At 50.7% G+C, this 23109-nt stretch overlaps 1 long non-coding RNA gene across 2 annotated transcripts; it reads left to right on the top strand.

Annotated features, from left to right (window-relative positions):
* Positions 1-12593: 12593 nt before the first annotated feature.
* Positions 12594-18978, top strand: LOC116079931. 2 transcript variants are annotated; one of them, XR_004114221.1, is made up of 4 exons: positions 12594-13613; positions 14294-14444; positions 16798-17033; positions 18930-18978. It is a non-coding gene; the product is annotated as an uncharacterized LOC116079931 (long non-coding RNA). The 2 variants fall into 2 exon arrangements; XR_004114220.1 differs by lacking the exon at positions 12594-13613 and having other exon boundaries at positions 13744-14444.
* Positions 18979-23109: the final 4131 nt, after the last annotated feature.

Below are 23109 nucleotides of genomic sequence, written 5' to 3'. Positions count from 1 at the left end.
GGCTAGAGACTATATAGGAAGAGAACGGAATTCTCAGCACACAGCCATGGAGGAATCATTGTGCATGCTGGGTACCGACATTCCAGTGCGCTGCTTTAAGACTCTACACATGCCTCTGCCTGTATCCCCTCACCCATTGCTAAGTAAATAAATTCTCAGTGATTTACTCGCACCCAAGCTTGACCTTAGGAGGGGAGCATAGACACATCTCCCCAAGATGTTCACATCTCCCCAAGGAAAGGAATCACAGCAAAAAGTGTGTTTAGTAATATGTGGCTGTGACCCAGCATTCCCTGGTCACCTGGGAAGAAGGAATAATAGACTCTAGTTAGCCAGTGTTCCCCTGCTGGCAGCGTGGCTCCCAGGGCCCCACTGCCCACAGCCCAAGACATAAGCTGCAAACAGTGTAAACTTCTGCATGAGAGATACATCCAAACCTTGGTCTGCCTACTCACTTGTGATTTAAAGAAAATGAAACACAGGGACCCTGAGTAGTATGGACTGCTTGCCAATTTCCAAATGTAAATAACTACCAAACCCGCCGCTCATGCGAAGTCACCAAATGCAGAATTGGGAGGCCCTGTGATTCATTTATCCCTGCCCCCGTCTCTCTGACTTTCTCACTGTCTCTGTCTCTCTCTGCATGTGTGTGTGTTTATCTGTCTGTCTTTTTCATTCACACACACACACACACACACACACACACAAGCAGAGAGAGAGAGAGAGAGAGAGAGAGAGAGAGAGAGAGAGAGATCTTGCTTTAACTCAGCAGGCCTCCTAAGCTGCACTGGAGAACCACGACCCACTGACCCGATTCTTCCCTGGCCCCTGCTTTCCCACAGCAAAGCAATCAGAACAGCGCAGTTCGCTCTCCCTCTGACTCAGTTTCAGTTCTGCTGGCTCCTGTTTCAGAATCTCAGCTTTGCCAGCAAAGTGGCAGCACTGGGTTTGCCTCTTGCATGGGATTAGAAATAGAAACAGCCCAGGAACCTGCTTGGGTCCTGAGGACAGGCTCATTCTGCAGCTTGATCCAGGAAAGTTAGGTTGACTAATGGTCTGATGGTGAGATACCACATAGCTCTTTCTAGCATCAATATTGATTCATTGATACTTTTACAAATGAGAACAAGAATTGTCACCTTCAATACCTGAGTACTGTGCCATCTGAAAAAAAAGTAGAAAGTGAGGTGCCCACTAGAAGTGGGGGTGGGGTACTAGTAGGTGCATAGAGTTAAAATTCTCAGAACAACTAAGTACTGTAGGTGTGCCTCACTTTTTGAATGGAAACACAAAGGGCAAGGATGTAGCTCAATGTTGAAATGCTTTCCCAGCACAGCATGGGACTCCATTCCATCCATCCCCATTGTTGTGAGAATTTGATGAAAATACATAAGATCTTACATAGCTTACCCAAAGGCACAAAGCCACTGGCTCCCTTTAACTTTTTTTCCCTCCCCTCCTGCCTCTCCTTCCTGCCCTTTCTTCTCTCCCCTTTCCTGATAGCACAAGGAATCAATACAGCTCCCTGTTGCTCTGCTCTTCCATAGTCAATGAGACTCTTTGATCCACTTGTGTTACAACAGCCCCTGCGTATAACATTCATACCCCATCCCAAGCGGCTTTAGTCAGTGACCAAACGGTGGCTCCTGGCTCCGTAGGATAACATCACCAGTGATGTAGCCATCTTTGTTCTCATAGTCCTCTGCTGCGATGCCCACACAGCCACAAACCGCCCAACGCTGTATTCCTCGGAGCATGTCAACACCATTAAGTGACTCATTGTTTTGGACATTCCTCCCATGACAGGGGCTTGCTATGGTGGGTCCTGGGCTGGAAACCACATGAAGCTAGAATCAGACCCACGTTTGCTGGCTCCAGGGTCACACTGACCACAGTGGATTCTGCAAGAAAGGACTTTTAAGCTGCTGTGGTAAGGTGTGTCTGTAATTCTAGCACTTGGGAGGTAGAAGCGGGAAGGTCCAGAGTTAAAGGTCGTCCTCAGCTACATGGTGAGTTTGACAGCCTGGGCTGCATGAAACCCTGTCTCTGAGAACCAAAACAAAAATGCACTTGAAGGCCATCTTTGTATGTGAGTAGGATATCTGTGTGACTGCCTAAGTGTATATCATACCAACTTATTTCCAGATGGTTGTGCTAGAATGGCTTGGGACAAAATAGAACTTTAAAGTTAAAACCAGACTTGCAGGTCCATGCCCAAACACTTTTCTACCAGGAAAAAAAAAAAAAAGGATGAAAATTGTTAAGAACTACCAAGGACATTTAGCCAGGTATCACCAAAGGCCTGCAGGTCTGTGGAATGCTTCCAGGTTAACTATGCAGCGACCCCAGTAGTAGCAATGGACATTTTCCTTCTCTGAGGCTCTGAACTTCACTCCACGCTACTCTCTCACCCCTTTAGAAGAATCACACTTTACGAGTGTGGGAAGTTCTGCTTAGGGTCATGACAAACCATGATAATCATGGCAATAAAAGTAGCCCGGAAGCAAAGCTCATCCCATGTGACCCTTCCTCCTCTGGGCAGCTGCCTGTCCAGGACTTTGGGATGAGCAAGATGACATCTGGGAGCCCTCACACAGATGTCCCTGCTCCTTCAACAGCACACCTCCCTTTCCCGTGAGTCCCCATGGAAGAGGCTTGGCATAGAAGTCTCCTCATTCCAAAGACCCTTTGGAATGTGTCCATTGAGTCACCTTAGGAACCACCTGAGGAAACCAGTCCCTTTCAGTTCTGTGACCACTTCTGTCTCCACACGGAGCACTAGCACCTGAGCACCCTTGGGCAGGCAGCAGAGGAAGTTACCACCTAGAAATGAGAGGCTAGCCAAGGAGACGGTGACAGCTACAGTCTCCCTTCTCCAACACAGTTCACCATAGCCCAGATCTTGTCCCACAGGGTCCACATCTACCACCTTCTTGGTCCTTCAACCTTTCTGAGATCTTTGACGGGACAGTCCTGCAGAGAGCCAAAGCTAAAAGCCATTTGAGTATGAAGACAGTGTCTGCAGAATGCTACGTACCCAGAGTTGACTTGGGAGGGGACAGTGAAAGGACATAAATTCAAACAGGCTTGTGGGGAAGGATTGACTGGGATTTAGTTCACAACCCAAGTGGAGACTGATACCATGTTTCATGTCTGAGCCAGGGTCCTGCTCACCCAGAGGGTCTTCAGTGTGAGGTGCCCTGGGGAGCTCAACCCTGCCTTTGCCTACACATGTATATATGGATAGCCAGCACTTCGAGGACTCTGTACCTCCCCCCATGCTGCCCCAGTGTGCCTCCCAAGCCTGAGGCATATTCCAGGTGGGAGGAGTTATCTTGCCCCTGTGCTGGTGGCTCTTACAGCGTGGGCTGTAAATTACACAACCCAGATGGCTGCCTGCCTGTCTCTCCTGCCTCTCACCCAACATCAGCACCCAGACTGCCCCTGGGGCACCTGCCTCGCCTGCTCTCACCCTAGCTACCCAGACCCAGCAGTCCCCCAGTCTCACCCACTACCAGAGCCATGCAGAGAACTCTAGACTGGAGCCCAGCACAGCCATGTTAATGCTCCGGGCTAATTAGCTTGTCAGAGTGGAGGCCTGTAGGCCCTGGAGCCAGCCAGCCTGAGTCAAATCTTGGCTCCACCACTTACTAAGTGCATGAACTTGAGCAAGCCACTTGACCTTTCTTTCCTCCTCTGCAGAATGGGATTCCACAACCTGATGGGGTCAGCAGAAGAATTCAATGAATCAGGACATGTCCAGTGCCCAGTGTGTGACACACAGTATATCCATCCCTTTTTGCTATCCGTGGAGGCTAATTCCACTAGCCCCAACCCCAAAATAAGTCCCCTGTATGAAATACAGCAGTATTTGTATATGATTCATGACCACCCTTTAAACCATTCCTATTATTTATGATCCTCAGTACATGATAAATACAAATAGGTAGTTGTTACACTGAATGGTTTAGGGGATAGTTTAGACAAGAGAAAAGTCTAGGAATGTTCAGTAGAGATGCAAAGTCTTTCTGAACATTTTCAACCTGCAGGTTGAATCCAGGGACATAGGACCTCAGCCACAAAGGGCGAGCAGAAAGCCTGTCTTTACCGGAATCTCCATGCAGGAACTTCGCCAGGTACTCCTGTCTCTCATATCTTAGCTCTTCAGCATCAGCTAGTGCATCCCCTCCAACCCCGCCTCTTCTACACAGCCTGAAGGTCACTGTCCTGGGGTGTCTCCAGCAGTCCTGCCAGACATCCAGAGAGTCTGCTGAGCAGCTGGACCTGCGACCCTTGTTAGCAAAGGTTTTTGTTATTGTTTTTGTTGTTGTTAGCAAAGGCTTTTTGTTGTTGTTGTTGTTGTTGTTTTGTTCTGTTTTGGGGGGTTTTTTTGTTAGCAAAGGTTTTTTTAAAGCTACACTTACTAAGTAGTCAGTTACACACAGACAGACAGACAGACAGACAGACAGACAGACAGACAGAAAGAGAGAGAGTTACTAACACTTCTCATCCTAGCCTGTTAGGATTTCCACTGCACACTGGAGACCCCCACAACCCCCTGAAGCTGACATGTCTCCCATCCAGCTAGGAACTCACTATCAACAGAGGGCCTTCCCTCTGGAAAACACAGCTATTGGGACTCTTGTGTGTTGAGGACTTCGCTGCCAGGCCTCTAGCTCTGCTGCTGTCCCTAGAGGTCTGTGTTCTGGGCCAGGCCCTGCCCAGCCAGGACTGAGCTTGAGTTGTCCAGAGAGGCTGAGAGAACACACATGGCCACCATCTGTGGGAGGGACCCCTGGGAGGAGTGTCTACTCTTTCTTTCCCATCAGCCATCTAATGTGGACTGGTCAAGAGCCCAGGATGGGGAACCTGGGTCAGAAGCTCAGTATGGAGAGCCCAGGGCCAGGAGCCCAGCATGAGGAACACCAAGACAGGAATCTAGCACGGGGGGCACCGGGGCCAGGAGCCCAGCATGAGGAACATCAGGGTCAAGAGTCTAGCATGGGTAGCTCAGAGTCAGAAATCTAGTATGGGGAGCATCAGGTCAGAAGCCCAGCATGGGGAGCATCCGAATCAGGGGTCTAGCATGGAGAAATCAGGGTCAGGAGCCCAACATGGGAAGTTCAGGGGCAGGAGTAGGTTTCCAAGACTGGTCCAGGTATGGCTGATCCTGAGGGTCCTTCTCTGATGAGTGGTGGCCAGACTTGGAGATGCCATAGGAAAGGAAGTGTCAGGACATCCTGAAGCTGAAAGAACTTGATGTAGATGGGCCTATATGAGCAACATGGGAGCTGATAGGCCTGGGCCCTAGATAAGCAAAATCTTAGCAGTGCAGGCAGCAATGCGTGCGTCCCCCTGCACTCACTGGGCCCTTTCAGTACACGGGAGGTGGGAGCTGCTTCGGGGAGAAGCAAGAATTGGAGTCTGGGTTGAGCACCCACCCTGGGTTGGCACTGGGACTATTTGAATGCTCAGAGTGTCCCTGTCACCAGAGGGCCAGGCAAGTAAAGGTGGGACATACCTGTGCCACCAACTGTGCCCTTAGGCATAACCTCCTAAGAGAAAAGCACATCGGCACTGTCTGTTTATAAAGTTGTGGCCAATGGACGAGGCCTTCCTGGAGGAGGGGGCCAGCTGTACAGTTCAGTTTCAAGTCCTTTGGCTTCATCGTGGTGATCAGGCTTCCTGCTGAGGACATGCTCATTCCTTTAACTATTGAGCACCCACAGGGTGCCGGGTTCTAGACTCGAGAGATACTGCTTTTCCTCTTCCCCAAACCTGCTCCATCCCAGGCCCAGTGTAAGCCTGCCAACAGCCTTCTCCCGTAGACACACTTGGCAGAGTTTGTCCCTGCCTCCACGGGTGGCAGGCAAGGGACAGGGTGGTGGGAAGCTGGGTTCAGGCTGGCCGGCTGCTCCCGGCTGGGGTGGGAACACCCTCACCTGTAAGCGCAGAGTGACGATGAGAATCAGCAGATGTGGTCTGGAGAATGCTGGCCATCATCACTATAGGAAAATGGAAGCAGCTTGCGCTGGTTCCCTCCCAGTGCAGACTCCTTACTGTTGCCAGGCCAGAGCCCTGGCCTGATGGCTATATGCCCAAAAGAGATGGTAAAAATACCACAGAGCTCAAAGGAAACGGGGACGACACCCATCCTGCCTGCTCTCGCCAGCCTCAGCCTGCCCTGCCCTGCCCAACCATTGAGGTTGCAGAAGAGGGAACAACAGGTCAGCAGAGGCAGGCTGCTCCCCATCTACTCAGTCACTGGAGAGCAGATGTCCCTGAAGGGCCCACCATGCGTCCCACCTGGAAGTTCTGCCACCAGGCCCTGGAATGGGCACCTGCACAGGTGTACAGGGGCAACATGCTTCCGGTGTCAGTCCATCAAAACTTAGTACTGAGATTGGTTTTGCCTCATAAACGGAGCAGAGCACAGAAATCACCCACAATCCCACCCTCCTGACACGCAGGCTTACTGTGTAGTCACGCAATAGTGTTCAAACAATTCTTTCTATCTCTTCTCTGACTGGGCTTAATATCCCAGCAGAGACCTGAGGAATGTGAAGGCTTCTTTCCAGCCATTTTTCTTGTTTATAAAAACAGCACAAACCAATTTTAGAACTTGTTTTATTTATTATTTGCTATTGAATATATTTTGACCATCCTGTTACCATCTACACACACACACACACACACACACACACACACACACAGAGGCATGCACACATGCATACCTACATACCTTTGAAATATCTACATAACGGTTCACATTCTGTTTCCCTTCTTTTAAGACATTTGAATTGTTTCTTCATTTTCTGTATTAGGAATACGTTCCATAAAGAATGGCTTCTAATCTACTGTAGGAAGGTACTTGGGCCAGGCTGAAATTGGGCAATTAGGAAGCAAATCCCAGGGAACCATGAGTGGAATCCCTCTGCCAACCCAGGCCTCAGAGATAAAGGAACAGGGGAACACATGAGATTGAACTAGAATGTTCTGGCAGAGCAGTGGTAGGACCTCTCTGAGTAGGTATGTTTCATAGACAAGGAGTAAACAGTGGTAGCTTTCCCAGACCAGCTGAGAGCCAGGGCCCATGGGAGCCCTGTGATGAGCAGGGAGGTCAGGACAGAGTGATATGGTGAATGGTAGCTATCAGAGGTGGAGGCTAGCAGCTAATAAAATTACCACACTGTAGGGAACAGAGGGTGGGTCTTGGAGCAGAAACAGTAAACAGGAAGAGTTGAAAACGAGAAGCTTCTAGCACTGAGAATGGTAGGCACGGTGCACAGTAAGGAAGCCAAGGGGCTGATGGCCATCCTACACCCTTGGAGGGCACAGCCATGTGATAAGGTAGGAGGCTAAGGCCTCCTGCATGCCACCACCTGCTTCCAGATCCCTGGAGCTCCAGGGTAGCCTGGAGACTTGGCATGGGCCACCAGACTGGGGCCCCCAGTAAAATCCAGAAACCTGGGTCAGCACACACTTGTGAGGTGGGAAGAAGAGAGGAGGTCCCTCCATGTTGGAGCCTCAGGAGGTGGGATTCCCTCCCGTGGCAGCTAGAGTATCTGGGAGACCTGAAGCCCAGCCTGAGCAAAACCCAGGCCTACTGGCTAGGTAGAGGACATGACTGGTCAAGGAGACAATGACTGAAGTCCATTGCTGCAGAGATGGCATCCTCAGCTGCGTCTGCCTCCCTGCCTGTCACCTGCCTTGACGCCATCTGTCTATGCCTAGCTTTCGTAACAGTACCTGCCTCGCAAATGGGAATACTGACTAGGAGATAAGTGCTTCACCAGACCCGGCAGGCATCTAGCAATCACCCAGGGGACTGTTACATCCGTAAAGGTACTAAAGAGCCCTGAGCATGCCCCAACTCTAGCCCAGCCACAACAGAGGTATGTGGGGAAAGCTCATGGTCTCAGAGACTGGCCAGGCTGCCTCAGCACCACTGTCAAAGGGACCAATATACCACTGAGGTCATCTTGTGTGTCCTGGAAAGGCTCCAGTCACCAATCTGAGCAGGCCTTTATGTTGTACAGTGACAAGGGTATGCGAGTTTCTGGGTTTCCCCTCTAGAATACACGCTGAGCATTGAAGAAACCCTCTGTGTCTTAGCGTGTACTAGGCCTCAGGCCTGACCTACACCATACAGAAAAGCAGCTATATTCTATGAGAGTTATGGAAAGGGGGATCCTGTGACAGAGGCAGAAAGAGTTGAGAAAGATCCCAGTCAGATCCATTGAGGCAACCCTTCACATGAGAGTATGCCATATCTATGCAGCCACAATAGCCCAGGGTTCTGCTCCCCAGGGCCCTTGGCCCAGCCTGGAGTCCTGGTGAGACTAGTGACCTTCTGACATGCTGTGTGCACATTCCATGCTAAGACTCAGAGCCTAGAGAGGCCTCTAGTATTCTCAAACCTAGGTGAGGGCCAGAGGACTTCGTGGACTAGGGCAGGAGCCTCTGCTTATGTTCTCATGCTGGTGCCAGCCCTCTGTCTTCACCAGTGCCATAAGCTGGCCATGGCAGAGGTGGGGATCTTCAGTCCTTGTCAAGGACTGACCAAGGGAAGGCCTAGGAGTGCCCTGGGCTGGGACAACCAATTTCCTATGACTGGACAACCCCAACGCACCAGACATACATGGTTAATCCCAGCATTCCACCTCATCCCCCACTACAAACTCAGACACTCTCTGAATGCCCTACAGGCCAATCAGGGGCTGAGACTGGAGCCCTGTGTTTGGCCTCTCCTTTCCTCCAGGGGCTCAAAGCACTTTTATAAGCATCTCTAGCCTTCATCCACCCCAGCTGTTGTCTTGTTTGCTCTTTATATTCTATTATTAGCTGAGGTGTTGTGTTTAATCCTCAGGCACCCAGCAAGGGGGAATTCCCCCCACGCCAGACATGGAGGAGGCAAGGATGTAATCCCCGACAGGGGCTGGGACTCCAGACACGGCAAGGTCCCACACCATGCTGCTCAGCCCCACTTTTCCCACAGCTGCCTTTGGCTGGAAAGGCAGTCAGAGAAAGTGTCCCTGGGAAGCCGCCGGAGACTGGGTAAACTAGGGAGAGAAAAGTAGGGGGGAAGTATGTCAAACATGGAGGCAGAAGCCTGGGCAAGTCCCTTCACTTCCAAGTGTGATTAAAACACATGTCCAAGTAGTGAGCTGCCCAGAGCTAGCATGTGTGCTTTCTTGCTAAGCAGTACCCTGGTTAGAGCTATAGATCCTCCTCTACAGCATCATGAGGTGGATGAGATCCTCCCAGGAGACATCCAGTCCAGCTTCTGATTCTGCCTCTCAACCCTGAGCCTAGAAGAGCAGAGCAGAGAGCAGGGAGGGAAATGGGGCACAAACCTTGGCCCAGTGTCTCTGAGTGGCCTAAGTAGAAAGAGGGTTTTTGGAGCCACCAGGGGAAGCCCAGGTTACCTCAGACCCTTCTTCTCCCAAGCTCGGACAGTGCCCACCAGCCTGCAGGACCACACCGCAAGGCTCCTGCTTGACCACCACAAGGTCACTTGCCCAGAGAAGGGGATATGTCAGCACCCAGAGTTGCCTCTTGCTTTCTCTGCCTGTGGGGAAAACCACCCCTCCCCACAGGAGCCAAGCCTGCCCCTCTAGCAGGAGAGACTCCCTTCTTCCTCAACATGTAATGTTAATGGAAGCACAGACACACAGAGACCCTCTTCTACAATTCCAAACACCTCCAGGCCCCCAAAATCCAAACTTTTCTCCACAACATACTTAGCAAAGCCTGCCCTAAGCAGACAGGTAACTGCCTGTGGAATTTTATTCCGGTGCATAGTTACATGCTTTAGAGAGGACGGATTGCTGTGTGTGGTAATGCCATTGTCCCAACCTTCTTGAATTATATAAGCTATTAGAATATGTATCATATTACTTTTCTAAAAGTCCAGAAGCAGGACTTCTGTAACACATGGTCAGGTTTTGGTTGAGACCTGGCAAGTCTACCTTCATTATTAGCCTTGAGCCCTCACCATATGCGGACACTATGCCGAGCCCTTGACTGGCTTTCATTCCTTTAATCCCAACAGCACTGTTTATGTCCACACTGTCGATGAAGAAGCTGAACTGGAAGGAGACTGAAGAACCTTGCTGGAGTCCCATTATTTAACTATCAAGATCTTACCGGGTTTGAACCAGTAGCTGGGGACTTCCAGAGTTCCTTATGTCTGGTCCTTTCTACTGGGGGAAACTGGAGATGCCCAGAAGTGCCAGCCTGCTCAGGTTGACCTTGGCCAGCCCACTCGGGAGCCTGAGCACAGAAGTTCCCATGGAAAGTTTTGAGATTTCATGGATTGAAACCAGATGACCCCTCATAAGCAGAGCCCACCAGCAGCAGCGCTTCTGGGGGGGTGTGCTCCTCCACCCTCCTGTTCCCAGCCTGTTCCAGGGAGGGAAACCGCCCCAGGGTGCAGACAGGCCAATGGGACAGGAGCTCATGAGCCTTGGACACCAGACAGGCATGGCTGGGTGGTTGGAAGTAACAAAGACAGTTCCATGCTGGGGCACAAATGGCCCCACCACTCTCCCAGGTCCTCATCTGTTTTCGAGTTTCAGGATAAGCAGAGAATTTGAGAGCACGTTCCTCTACTACCACACTTTCCAGTTCCTTCTCTGCTCGCACATTCATTTCTTCCTTCCACAAATTACTGTATACAGTCACGAAGCAAACAGATAGCACATTGTGAGCTGAACTGAACCTCTGTAGTGATCTCCCCCTACCTAAAAATTAAATGCATTGCTGTTCCAGAAGGAAGAGCCCATGGGCAAAGCCTGAGCCTGGACCTATCTCTACGTGAGATTGAGAGGTTGGGGACACAGCTCAGTGGTCAAATGTTTGCTGCACAAACATGAAGAATTGAATCCTGATTCCCAGCGTGCATGAAAAGGCTGGGTGCCGTGGCACACCCCTCTGACCCCAGCATTGGGACATAGGGACCATCAGATCTCTGGGACTCATTAGCAACTCAAGCTAGTCAAAAACTCTACCTCCAAAAAGTAAGGTGGGGAGCTATCACTTCATCTACTGATGAAGATACTTGAGGTCAACCTCTAGCCTCTGTGTACATGCCTAGGGTAGTACACTTGCATATACACACATGCACATATACACCATATGCATGCACATACAAAAGAAATCATTGTTGAATTGGTAGCAATGGCCAAGACCTAACGTAGTTATATGGGTTTTTTTTTTTAATCATCTGGTTGGAGATAAAGGGATTATTATTTTATATCATGCATAAAATAATACTGCGTATGGTGCTGTTTTAAAATAACAGGACAGCAAAATGGAAGTGAGGAGGTTAGGGATGCATTGATGTTCAAGGTGATTGGTGGCCCCACTGGAATCCTGGCACCACTTTTTCCTTCTCTGTGTTTTAACCTGTCACAAGGTCAGTTTCAAGATAACATGGAACAGGTGTTTCCTAAGGAGCCATGTGACTGTCCTCCCTCCCGCCCTAGAAGTACCTGGGCCCAGAACTACCCTAGATATGAGGAAGACTGCATTGGCTTAGGGGCCTCTGGCCTCAGGCTCCCCATATCCATCCATCCACTCACTGGTCCTGTTTCTCCTCCCTCCAAACCCTCTGTCACCTACTCTGGCCGTGTCTCCTCTCGCTAGCTTTTTTCTAAGTTACCATCCTCTCCCCCCAACCTGGTGGCCATCCAGGCTACCCCTCAGTCTGCCTCACGCTTCCTGTCCTTCCCACGTCCACAACAGATCCTCAGTCAGTGAGAACACTATGGATATCAAGTGAGTGCCTGATGCTCAGAGCTGCTTAGCTAAGCCTGTGGCCTTCTAGGTGGGAACACTGAAGCCCAATGCGGGGACGGCAATACAGGGGTGTGCCAGCTCCACCAGATAATACAGGGATGTGCCATCTAGATATTGGTGGCTGGCTCTAACCAACCTGGTGCCCTACAAAGGTCACTGTGGCTGTAGATGCCGCTTTAAACAAGGATGTCTAAACAGTGCTTGTGAAGCCCATGTCTCTGTCACCCAAGGCCAGTCCTTTGTAGAGATGACAGTGGTAACCTGGGGGTGGGTAGAGGGAGCTTGGCTCCTCTCAAGCTTCAGGGCTAGGGACAACAGTGTGATGGATGCCTGGGCAGCCAGACAACAAAGAGGATGTCATCCCTTTCCCTCCAGAGAAATCTCCAGAACTGATCTGTTATCATGGCAGGGGACAGAGCAGGGGTTCTCTGAAAGACCCAAGAGGCAAGCCTGCTTCTTCTGAGCACCCCCTCTCCAGAACCCCCAGTCCCAGCCCAAGCCTAGGTAAGTGGGAAAGTATTCCAGTCTTAACACTTCAATCTCCACCCACTGCTTAATGAAGAAAAGGGCTTTCTCCTGCTCCCCCCCCCCCGGCCCCTTAGCCACCACACACAGCTTGAGCAGGCCCCACAGGGCCTCAAAACCCCAGCAATTTGATTTTTCCCAGGCCCCTCCTACCCCCAAGCAGGGCTGAAGGCAGCTTCTCAGTCACGAATCAGCCTGTGCGGCCAGCTCCAAGCCTGGGCCTCTTGCCAGGGGCGTTAGGAGGGAGAGCTGGGTTTCTACACTGTCCCCTCTGCCTCTGGCTCAGGCATCACTGCCCTTGCCAATGTCTCTTCTTTACCTCCAAGTCACCCCTGGGTCTCATGGTCCCACCTGCCTTCACTGTGAGGCCACAAAGAGGCAATTAGATGAACCCCAACTGCTGTTGATGGTGGTCCTAAAGACTGACTGGTGAGAAGAGACACTGGCTAGAAGAGACAGGGCAAAGAGCTGTCAAGGATGTGTGTGGGCAACAGGGGCCGCTTCTGAATGACTCCTGACTCCAACAGTGGCTTGAGACAGCACTCTGGGAGTCTGGCTCTTACAGCCAGTCAGCAATGTGGATGTGCCTGCTCCCGATGAGTTCTAGAATCCTCGCCAAAGATGGAGCCGCCCTGCCTGGTTTCCTCCCAGGCTGTCCTGGAGACCACCCACATGGACTATCTGCTTGGCTTAAACTAAACCCACTGTCTCCAAGCTGTACAGGTCTTCCTCTCTGGACTGCTAAGCCCCAACAGCTGACCATGGCACGCATCAGGGCCACAGGGAGAGAGATATGAGAATGGACTGGAGCAGAAGATACTGACACAGCTCCTGCTTGGAATGGCTCCCGAGAACGCTGGCCTCTGAAAGGACTGAGGGCCTAACGCTACTTTGACCTGCTCTGACCTCTTTGCCTTCCTGGATCATCTGTCCAATCGGTGACCTACGGGTCCTCCTCATCAGCATCAAGAGTTCCACTCCTAGCTAGTAGCTCAAGCTGAGCCCATGCCTCCCCTCTCCTGCTCTCCAGTCTACATCCCACCTACCATCCTACTCAGGCCCTATCCAGAGCCCTGGGTCTCCTGCATTCCATCCTTCACACATGCACACATCTCTCTGGAATATGCATCCTTTTGCATATTCTGAGTCCCTGGTGCCTTGTGGTCAGGACCACAGGACCAGATTCCAATCCTAGTTGAATAGCCTCTGACAGCTGAAGCCTTACTAAAGAGGAGAAATAAAGGCTGATTATTGGATTGCTTTGAGAATGAGATGTGCATGACTTGGTGAGTCTGGGGCTAGCCATGCTGGGATATTCAGTAAGGAGAGTGATCATGTACCGACCGTGACTATGGCAGTGGTCACTGCCTCTGTCATTATCTGAACAGATGCAGTTCTCTGGGGACTGGATAGATCTATCTGTGTGTCTATTCAGCCCTAGACTCTCCTGTGTGAATGGCACAGGAAGAGGCCCAGTTAGAAAATGGTTCCCATGGAAGGAGGTAGATATCATTAGGAGGGCGAAAGGGCTCTCTCTCTCCCCAGCAGTGGACAGATCTAACATGAGATGATCCTATGTTGCTTTGGTTGCTTGACCTACAAGAGCTGCCCCCAGTCTAGCCCCCCCAGCCCCACCCTTGGCCCCCGCACTTGCCGGATGTAGGACCCGCCCTTTTCTGTTTGGGAAAGAGAGGCTTAGAGGTGTCTTCTCTGTTGGAGGTGACCAAAGGCCCAGGACCCTGTCCACGGAACCCTGAGGTGGCCAAGGGTAACACTCCAGAACTTCAGGTTAGGACTCTGGGTGCTGAGTCCCCCAGGTACCTCATGGGCATGCCAACCCCCCACATTTAGAGCATCCTAGGCTAACTTTCTACAAACTAGGGGCCAGGCAGCCTTCCCTTCCTTCCAGCACTGCAGATCACCTGCATCAGGGCCGAGTCTGAGGATCCTTTTCCGCTGCTCACAGCCCCAGATGTTCTCCCTGGACCTTCCATCCTGAGTCACAGAAGGCATTGTTTCCCAGAGACCGGCCGAAACTACGAGCTCTTGGCCTCTTCTGGTTCATCTAAAGGAAGGGAAATGACGTCCTGAGGTAAACCGCAAGGCCGGGTGCCCCGGTGAGTTTTGCTTTTCAGCAAAAGTCATTTTGCTGAAATACAGAAGGGACTGGGAGTCTGGATCATTCTGCTTAGACACAGGCAGGGATGACGACACGATTTTTAACATGGAACTCTGAGAAGGAAGGTGTTCCCAGACATACTAGCCATAGAGGCCAGGCAGGGTAGACAAATGGATGATGTGGAAGCTTTGGTTCTCTGTGTGGCAAGTCACCTGCCAAGCAGGGCAGCCTAATGGGCGCAGTGCTTACAGGGTCTCCAGTGGACCTCTGTAGAATTCAAGATCATGTTTGCCATGGCGTAAGAGGAGTGGTGAGAATAACAAACTGGACCACACGCTGTTTATGGCTGTCACCTTCTCTCCATGACCTCCTGAGATGGGATCCCATGCACCAGTCAGCATCAGGAGGCTGGTGGCTCCCTGGTCTGGGCTTTCAGCTCTCCATATCCAGCTTATGTGGCCCCAGGCTGCCAGTGACAGCTCAAGTCCTGTGTGACTGGCTCCCACTTTGAGCTTCAGCTCCCATCTGCTACCTGTCCCCCTAGAGAAGTCTGCCCTTGGCAAACCTGGCCTTTTTCAACCTTCAAATGCTCTGCCTCATGGGTGTTACTTCTTCTTGCTAATTCTTTCCTGTTATAAGACAAATAGCCTGTGGGAAAAATCCTCCAATATTAGAGCATGAAGGACTATCTAGATCCCCAAGTCCTGCCCCTTACTGATAGCTGGAGCCACAGAAGGAAAAGGGTGCAGCCAGGACCACAGAGTTAAAAAGAAAGTGAGAAGATGGGGCTCTTCCCTTGCTGTGGGTTCTCCCTCCCCATCACTGCCGCTAGTCCATGTCCTTACTCCATCTCCTTACTCCATGTCCTTAGTCCATCTCCTTACTCCATCTCTTTACTCCATCTCCTTACTCCATGCCCTTACTCCATGTTCTTACTCTGCCTCCTTAGTCCACCTCCTTATTCCATTTCCTTAATCCATTGTGCTAATGGCACAATGGCATAGACTGGGTATATTATAAAGAAGATGTGAATTGGGGTTCATGCTTCTGGTCCAAGACCACAGGGCCACATCTAAGGATGGCTTTGTTGCCGAAGAATCTTGAAGTAGCACAAGACATCACATGGTAAGAGATCTAGGAAAATGGCTGATATAAGCATACTGGAGCAGTGCTTCTCAACCTGTGGGTCGTGACCCCTTTGGAGGTCAAAATACCCTTTCCCAAGGGTTGCTTAAGACTGTTGGGAAACACAGACATTTACATTACAATCCATAACAGTAACAAAGCTACAGTTATGAAGTAGCAACAAAAATAATATTATGATTGGGGCTCACCACAACATGAAGAAGTGCTTTAAAGGGTCACAGCATTAGGAAGGTGGAGAACCACAGATCAAGAGATAACCCATTGATCACATGGATGGCTCGTGAGAGTAGAACCCTAGTTCCCCCTTAAAGGTCCTATCTGATCCCATCTTGTACTGCCTTATAAAGCAATTTAAATTTCAACATGAGTTTGAGAAGAATAAACCGCATTCAAACGGTAGCACAATCCTACAAGGAAGTTTCCATCAATCATCTCTAAGATACAACCAGCTCTGGGCAGAGGGCAAGCCTGTGCTGAGGAACATTGTGAGGGGTGAGATGAAGCTGGAGCACAATCCTCAGAGCCAGAGGTCACGGTCAGAAAGACATGTATTCTCCTTTCCCAAGACCAGGACTTTTGACAGGAGAATTAGTTATAATTACCTGTGACTCCAAACCCATGGTTCACTGGGTTAGTGCCCCAGAGATGGTTTGCTGCTGATTGTGGTCCGGGGTGACACAAAGTCCTGAGGGAAAAGCCAAAGAGCCTACTGGACCAGCTAGACACTCCACAACTTCTCGTCCTGAAACTTGGAATCAGGACACACCCTTATGCCTGCTTGCTGGGACTTTAGAAATGACAGGTAGTAGGAAGGGCCGACAGAGAGGCAAAGTTGTTCTAAGGCCTGGGATTTTCTGCTCTGTTCCCTGGCTTCTGCATCCTTGGTTGTAAAATGAAAAGTCAGCTGGCCTCTGGCACGTTCACGGCTCTGAGGACCAGGCTGTGCCACAGCTATTTTGGGGGGGAAGTTCAGGGTGATTTAAGGCAGGCATAGGGCTGAGGTCTGATCCTACTCTTTACTCCAAGACCCAGAGACTAAGCTTGGAGCCTGCTTCCTTCCCTTGACTTCCCATATTTCCAGGGCTCCCTGAGGCCAGACTGCCAGAAACTCAGAGCCTGCTTTCCTTCACTTCATCTGCAAGGAGAGGCATGGGGTGTCTAAGCTGAAAGGCCTCCCAAGTCTGATTTCACTAACCATTCCTTAGATGCAGCGAGTGGGGCCAAGAGAGGACAGAGGGTTTATCCAAGGCCACAGGCGAAGCCAGAGCCCAGGACTCTTCCCACCACATCAGCTGCTTCATGTTTGTGCCTGAACAAAACACTCTCCGGGGAGAGCTGGAAGCAGCAGGCCTGGGATAATGTCTTCCTTACCTTCTACTGACACTAACGCCATCATCACCACCATCAGCCCCGCCCCTTCAGCATGAGCACAGTACCCCAGGTATGTCATTGTCTCGTCATTCATTCATTCATTCATTCATTCATTCATTCATTCTCAGAGGCTTCTGAGACTGCCAATGAGAAGCAAGCTTCCTGACTCTCTTGCTAACTGGCTATATGACCTTGAGTGAGCTCCTCTTCCATCGGCTGCAGCTCCTCAGCTGTGGAAAAGATGCCAGCATGTTCCTCAGGGTGCTGTTAGGAGGTGTAAGTCAGTCATTCCTGTGAAATGCTCAGAGCAGGACTTCTCACCTATTCTGTACCTAGGCAACACCACCATTCATTCACCCACTCGGCTCCGCCTGTTTTAAAGATGTAAGATACTTCACATTGACAGCCTGTAAAAGAGCACATGGGCCTAGGATGGAAGCAGAGGATGTTGGGCTGAGCCCTGCCGGGTCTTAGGCCTGAAAGTGAAGGCTGTTGGTATTTAGAGCTCTTTCTCTCGTCACAGGAGGTACGTACTCCAGCCTCTTAGGAGAAAAGATGTTTCTGGTTCAGATTTTACAAATGGCCTTAGGGCAATGGCAAGACCTCGATCTCTGAAAACCCCAAGGTCTCCTCCCTGCCTGCAGCCTGGCGATCCCAGGTATCACGGGTCACCATGCCGTACTTCAGTTGTCCATGAGGATGCTTGGAGAAGCCAGAGTTGACAGTTTGGGGCACTAGAGAAGAGTGGAGTGACCTAAAATACAGGGCCTTCACTCTGATGCAGAGGGAACCCCATATCCCAGCAACTCACCAGCAACCATAGCAGTGAGCACCCAGGAGTGGGAGAGTTGAGAGTTCCCTGAGCTGCCCACATTCTTCCTCGTGTTGGCTCTCCCTTCTCTCAAACATAGCAAGTGCTGAGAGGGAAAGCGATTGGGGTCACTATACTGAACCCCTTGAAATGTGATGGAACCCAGTTTGGAGGGTCTCATTTCATCTCCTCCAGGACCCTGGGGAGTGGCAGACCTTTGAGTGTGGCCTGAAAGCATCTCCATGGATAGATGTCACCTGAGAATTGAGCCCCACATACAGACATAGTAGGTATCCATTCACATAAGCACACACATTCCCTAAGGTAGTGCTCCAAAAGGACAAATCCATCCTGTAAAATTCTGTCTCTATTGCAGAAAATGTGTACAGCCTCCAGTTCTCCAGCACCTCCTAGTTCAGGGATTCCACCCTGGGCTCTGAGGAAGGTTACCTTCCCATCCCACAACTCTCTTCCCAGACCCTAGCTATTACTCTGGGGATCTCCTCCCTAGAAGCCTATAGCTCTCTGTCATGAGTCTTTAGGAGGTTAGGAGGTATTTTCTTGTTTGCATTCATCAGTGTAGACAGTAGACAAAGGCATGAGGCCCTCCCCTGAGGTCACCTCCCATTGGAGCTCAAAGAATATCTATGCCTCTCTCTCAGCTCTGCCTTTCTTATTCCCTGAGTATGCCACTTGGTAGGAGGGAGAATCGAACCAGCCAGGATATGGTGACTTGCCACGACAAGGTTGGCACATACATGAGTCAGGAGAACAATTTATCAAAATGTTTGGGTTTTTTTGTTTGTTTTGTTTTGTTTTTTTGTTTTGTGGGGTTTTTTTTTTTTTTTTGAGACAGAATTTCTCCACATATCCTTGGCTGTTCTGGAACTCTGTAAACTAGGCTGGTCTCAAACTCAAACTCAGAGATCTACCTGCCTCTGCCTCCCAAGTGCTGGGACTAAAGGTGTATGCCACCACTGCCTGGTGCCAGAAGGTATTTCTGAGGGAAAGTATAAGAATTGATTCTCAAGCTTTCTTATGCTGTGACCCTTTAATACAGTTCCTCATGTCATGGTGACTCCCAACCATAGAATTATTTTGTTGCGGGCTGGCGAGATGGCTTAGCAGGTAAGAGCACTGATTGCTCTTCCAAAGGTCCTGAGTTCGGATCCCAGCAACCACATGATGGCTCACAACCACCCGTAATGAGATCTGACACCCTCTTCTGGTGCGTCTGAAGACAGCCACAGTGAATCATGCTGGAGCAGGTCCTGAGTTCAATTCCCAGCAGGCACACACATGATGGCTCACGGCCATCTGTACAGCTACAGTGTGCTCATACACATTAGATAAATAAAATAAATCTTAAAAAAATTATTTTGTTGCTACTTTATAACTGTAATCCTGCTACTGTTATGAATGGTAATGTAAAGATCTGATATGCTAACCCCAAAGGGATTAAGACCCGCAGGTGGAGAACCACTGCTTTGAGACATGAGTGTTGAGGGTTGTCCCAGCTGCTCCTTGAACCCATCTTAGAGAGCCATCATTCCTAGGGTGGGCACTAGGACAAGACATAGTTGCATTTGTTTTGGAGCTTGATCTTGGCTGGTGGCTGGAGTGTGTCCGGTCCCCTCTAGCTTCTCTGCCCCTTCAAGTCTTAGCTGACTGCGTTAACCTTCTCCCCACCCATGGCTCTGGCCCTCTGGCCCTGCATACCTATTCTTCAGCTGTTTCCTGAAGGACACTGTGACAATGTTTTCTAGACAGATAAAAGCAGTCTAGTCACCCCTGGCTCAGAGTGTCGGTGACTCTCAATGGCCATGGGAAAGAGCAGACTCCTGGGCCTTGAAGGGTGGTCTCACTCTCACCCTCCCTCAAGAGAAGGGCTTAGGCCTCTCGGCTCCAAGCCTGACAGTTTGGGAACCAGATGGGTAAGTTATATGAAGCTAAAATGGACAAGGCTCTAAATGAATGCCTGAAGTGTTTATAAGAGAGAATTATAGACAGAAAGACAAGGGAGACAGCCCTGTGAAGACAGAGAAGGGATAGGTTGATACACGTGCCAGTCAAGCACTTAGAAATTGCTGAGCCAAGCCCGAAGCTAGTAGAGAAGTAGAATGTGGTCTTAGAGCTGCCAGAAGGAAGCAGCACACCGAGGCCTGTGGGAGACCTGGGCTCCTGATGCTGTTACACTGGATTCCCTGGCAGCCGAAGCAAGGGCCCTGCTTACCTCTTCAGTTACTGCTTCCACCATTCAACTGGGAGAGGCTATCTCTGTAATAATGGATATAAAGTGTATCAGTCAGACCCTGGTTGGTAAGGAGCATCTCCAAATGGCAGCTGTCATATTGATGCTGGTTTATTCCAACTCCAGAGCAACAGCCCGGTCACAGCCTGGGATCCTCAGGGAGAAGACGCTCAGAGGGAGAGGCTGACGATCAACCTCTATTGGTAGAGACAGGGATAAAAACACGGCATGAGACAAAGGGACGCTGATCTGGTATTGTGCCCACTGGGAATTATGCAGCTAGAGTCACTCTATCCAGTCCTGCTGTTGTTACATCTAGGTTGTCGGGCCTTTCTGTGCTCACAGCCATTGGCCCTTGAAACCTGGATTCCATGAGAAGAGGTGACATCCTGGGACGAGCTTCTCCCTGCAGCTAAGGCCATTCCTGAAAGGGCAGACAGCTGAACAAACACACCCCAGCCACTGAAGTAACTCGTCCTTCAAAGGATGACCCAAGAGGAGCTTGGCAGCTCCTTTCACACTAAATACGTATATAAACCTGTAGTAGGAAAAACATTCGCTATTCATTCAAAACACAGAGTTGATGGCAAAGTCTGGTGGCCTAGTGGCCTTAGTCAAGGGAACCTTTCAGACGCTATGCCCTAGCTGTGGATGGGGATGCAGTCACAGAGGACAGACACACCCAGCGGGGCTGGACAGGAGGTAGTCATGTGAGGTGTGATCAGGTGTAGGGGCTTGCACTGGGGAGACTCCTCATTGGCTGAATGAGCTGGCTGGCAAGCAGAGCACTATCCGTGGCCATTTCAGTTGCTTCTCCTCTTCATAAGGGCTCCGGCGCCATTTGTCTTCCTCTTACATGGCTCTTTGTGTACATAGGGTGGAGTCTTCCAGTTAGCTAACCCTTCAGTTTCCCTGTTTTGGGAGCTTTGATTCCCAGAGCTATTCTTCCTCTAGGTCTGGTATCCACAATCTCAGGCTCCAATAATGACCTTTCATACACACGCTAGCCACTGCCGACTTACACGTGTGCTTCACTAACCCTGGCTGGGACAGCAGCTGACCGGGCCCTTTCTCAAAGCCGGGCCTGTCCGCCTTATCAGGTGAGAACCCAGGCTCAGAGAGAGGAAGTTGGTTGTTCAAACAACAGTAGGTGGTTGAGCCAGGAAGTGGGATGTAATCCCCACCCCAACCCCCACAACGTTGGCCTTCTCTGGGCAAAATGCAAAGCCCCAACAAGCCGGGTTTCTCACTCAAAGGGGCATCTGCCTTCACACACAGGGCTTCCCCCAACAGAGACTTCCAGAGGCAAAGGCTGCCAGAGACACAGGGACTAGGAGGGTGACTGAGCACAGATGAAGTAGGCCTGTCTCTTAGGCCACATGGTCCTCTCTTGCCCTCTTTCTTCAATTACAGGCAGTGAAAACTTGAGTCCCCAAGATGAGGCAGTTACAAAGGTAATTTTCCATGGGGGTCGAGCCCAGGTCAGCTGTCTGTTTTTCTATTGTTTTCCCTAAGATTGTTCCCTGAGTTCACGTGGAGCCCCCTCAGGAGCTATTTTATTGTATCTGGTCTCTAACTGGTCCATCATACAGCACTGGCTTTCTTCCCTCAGGCATACCATAATCTTCCTGAGGGTAGGTTGTCAGGATGGACTCCGGGACGAGGAGTCACTTCACTGGTGCCCTTTGGTTTCCTGTCTGCTGGGTAAGTGAGTGGCTTCCGTGGAGGTCTTTCCGTTTTGGAAGTGTCTGGAAGGGATGGATTGCAGAGGAGGACTTAAGGAGGGAGCCGTGTGTGGAAGCCAGAGGCCTGTCTGATAACGGGAAAAGGATGGGAAGGAAGCTTAGTGGGGAGGCAGAGCAAGGCTCTGAAAAGGGGAGAGTGAGTGGGAACTCCCCCCAACAGTGCAGCAAACACGAAGCATCTTAACCTACATGCGGTCTGTGCCATGGCACCCTCCCCATCCATGCTGCAGTGAGGACCTCTACCCAGTCCTCCCCTCCAAGAAACAGATACCATGCCTAGGTTCTGAGCTGGCCCAGAACAGGAAAGATGGGTGTAACACCTGGAACCTTAAGGATGCTTAGAATTTAACACCTCCTTCTCCCAGATCCAGGACCCTGTACCTCCCCTGGGAGAGGATCCCGCTCGCCTCTGCCTGCTGTGGTGCCCCCACACTGGGCATTCTCAGACCCACCTTGGGAGAGTGGAAGAGTTAGGAAGCATCTGGTCACCCCTCTTATGTCCATTTTCTGATTGATTCCTTCTCTTACCAGTGTGCCTATGTTCTACCAGTGCCTCCGAGCCCCCTAAAGGTACTGCATGAGGCTCCCGATAGTTAGTGGTTAAGTGTTCCTGGGTCCAGTCTGCATCTCCCAAATGCAATTCTTCTTACATTTATATATACCCTCTGGCTCTTCCTGGCCTCACCCCATCACATAGGGGGTGCAGGGTTCACCCAAAGACCCTCACTGATTGTTTGTGGATTGTATGGGAGGAGTGTTGAGCAAAAAGTGCTGGGCTCCGGAGACCTGGGTTCCAATCCTGCTCTGACACTCACTACCACCCTTACGGGTAAAGGAAGGCGAAACACTCAGAACTTCCGTTTCCTTGGCTGTAAACGTGAGTGCTGAGCTGGACACGGAGCGAAGGGCACTATCACTGTCAGTATTACTTGTCCTCCGGAGTCCTAGAAAGGCAGCTCCGCCTGGCAAACGCCTCTGCTGTGGGCAGCCCCACCCTTCCTGCTTCCCTCTCTGCCCCTCCCCAGCTCAGTGATAGGGTGATTTTAGGACAAGCATCCAAACTCAGCCTGGCTTTTCCCACAAGCACTGTCCCTGGAGGAATGATGGTCCTACTCCCAAATGGGGGAGCCCCTTCAGAGACCCTGGAAAAGGCCAGTGACCAGGGGCCTTTGCAAGTAGGACCATGGCCGGAAACGGGTTGGATGGAGGCCTGTGGCAGTGCCTGGTTGCTTGGTTCCCGGTTTAAATGCGGAACTATCTAGACTACCCACTTAACCACAGACAAGGGCCTCAGCCTTTCTGCTTACCTCTGTCTCTGAACGCCAGTGTCTGGGCGGTG

This window comes from Mastomys coucha, unplaced genomic scaffold (assembly GCF_008632895.1).
Source record: "Mastomys coucha isolate ucsf_1 unplaced genomic scaffold, UCSF_Mcou_1 pScaffold6, whole genome shotgun sequence".
Classification (NCBI taxonomy): domain Eukaryota; kingdom Metazoa; phylum Chordata; class Mammalia; order Rodentia; family Muridae; genus Mastomys; species Mastomys coucha.
This window is presented reverse-complemented; position numbering and strand designations above follow the sequence as displayed.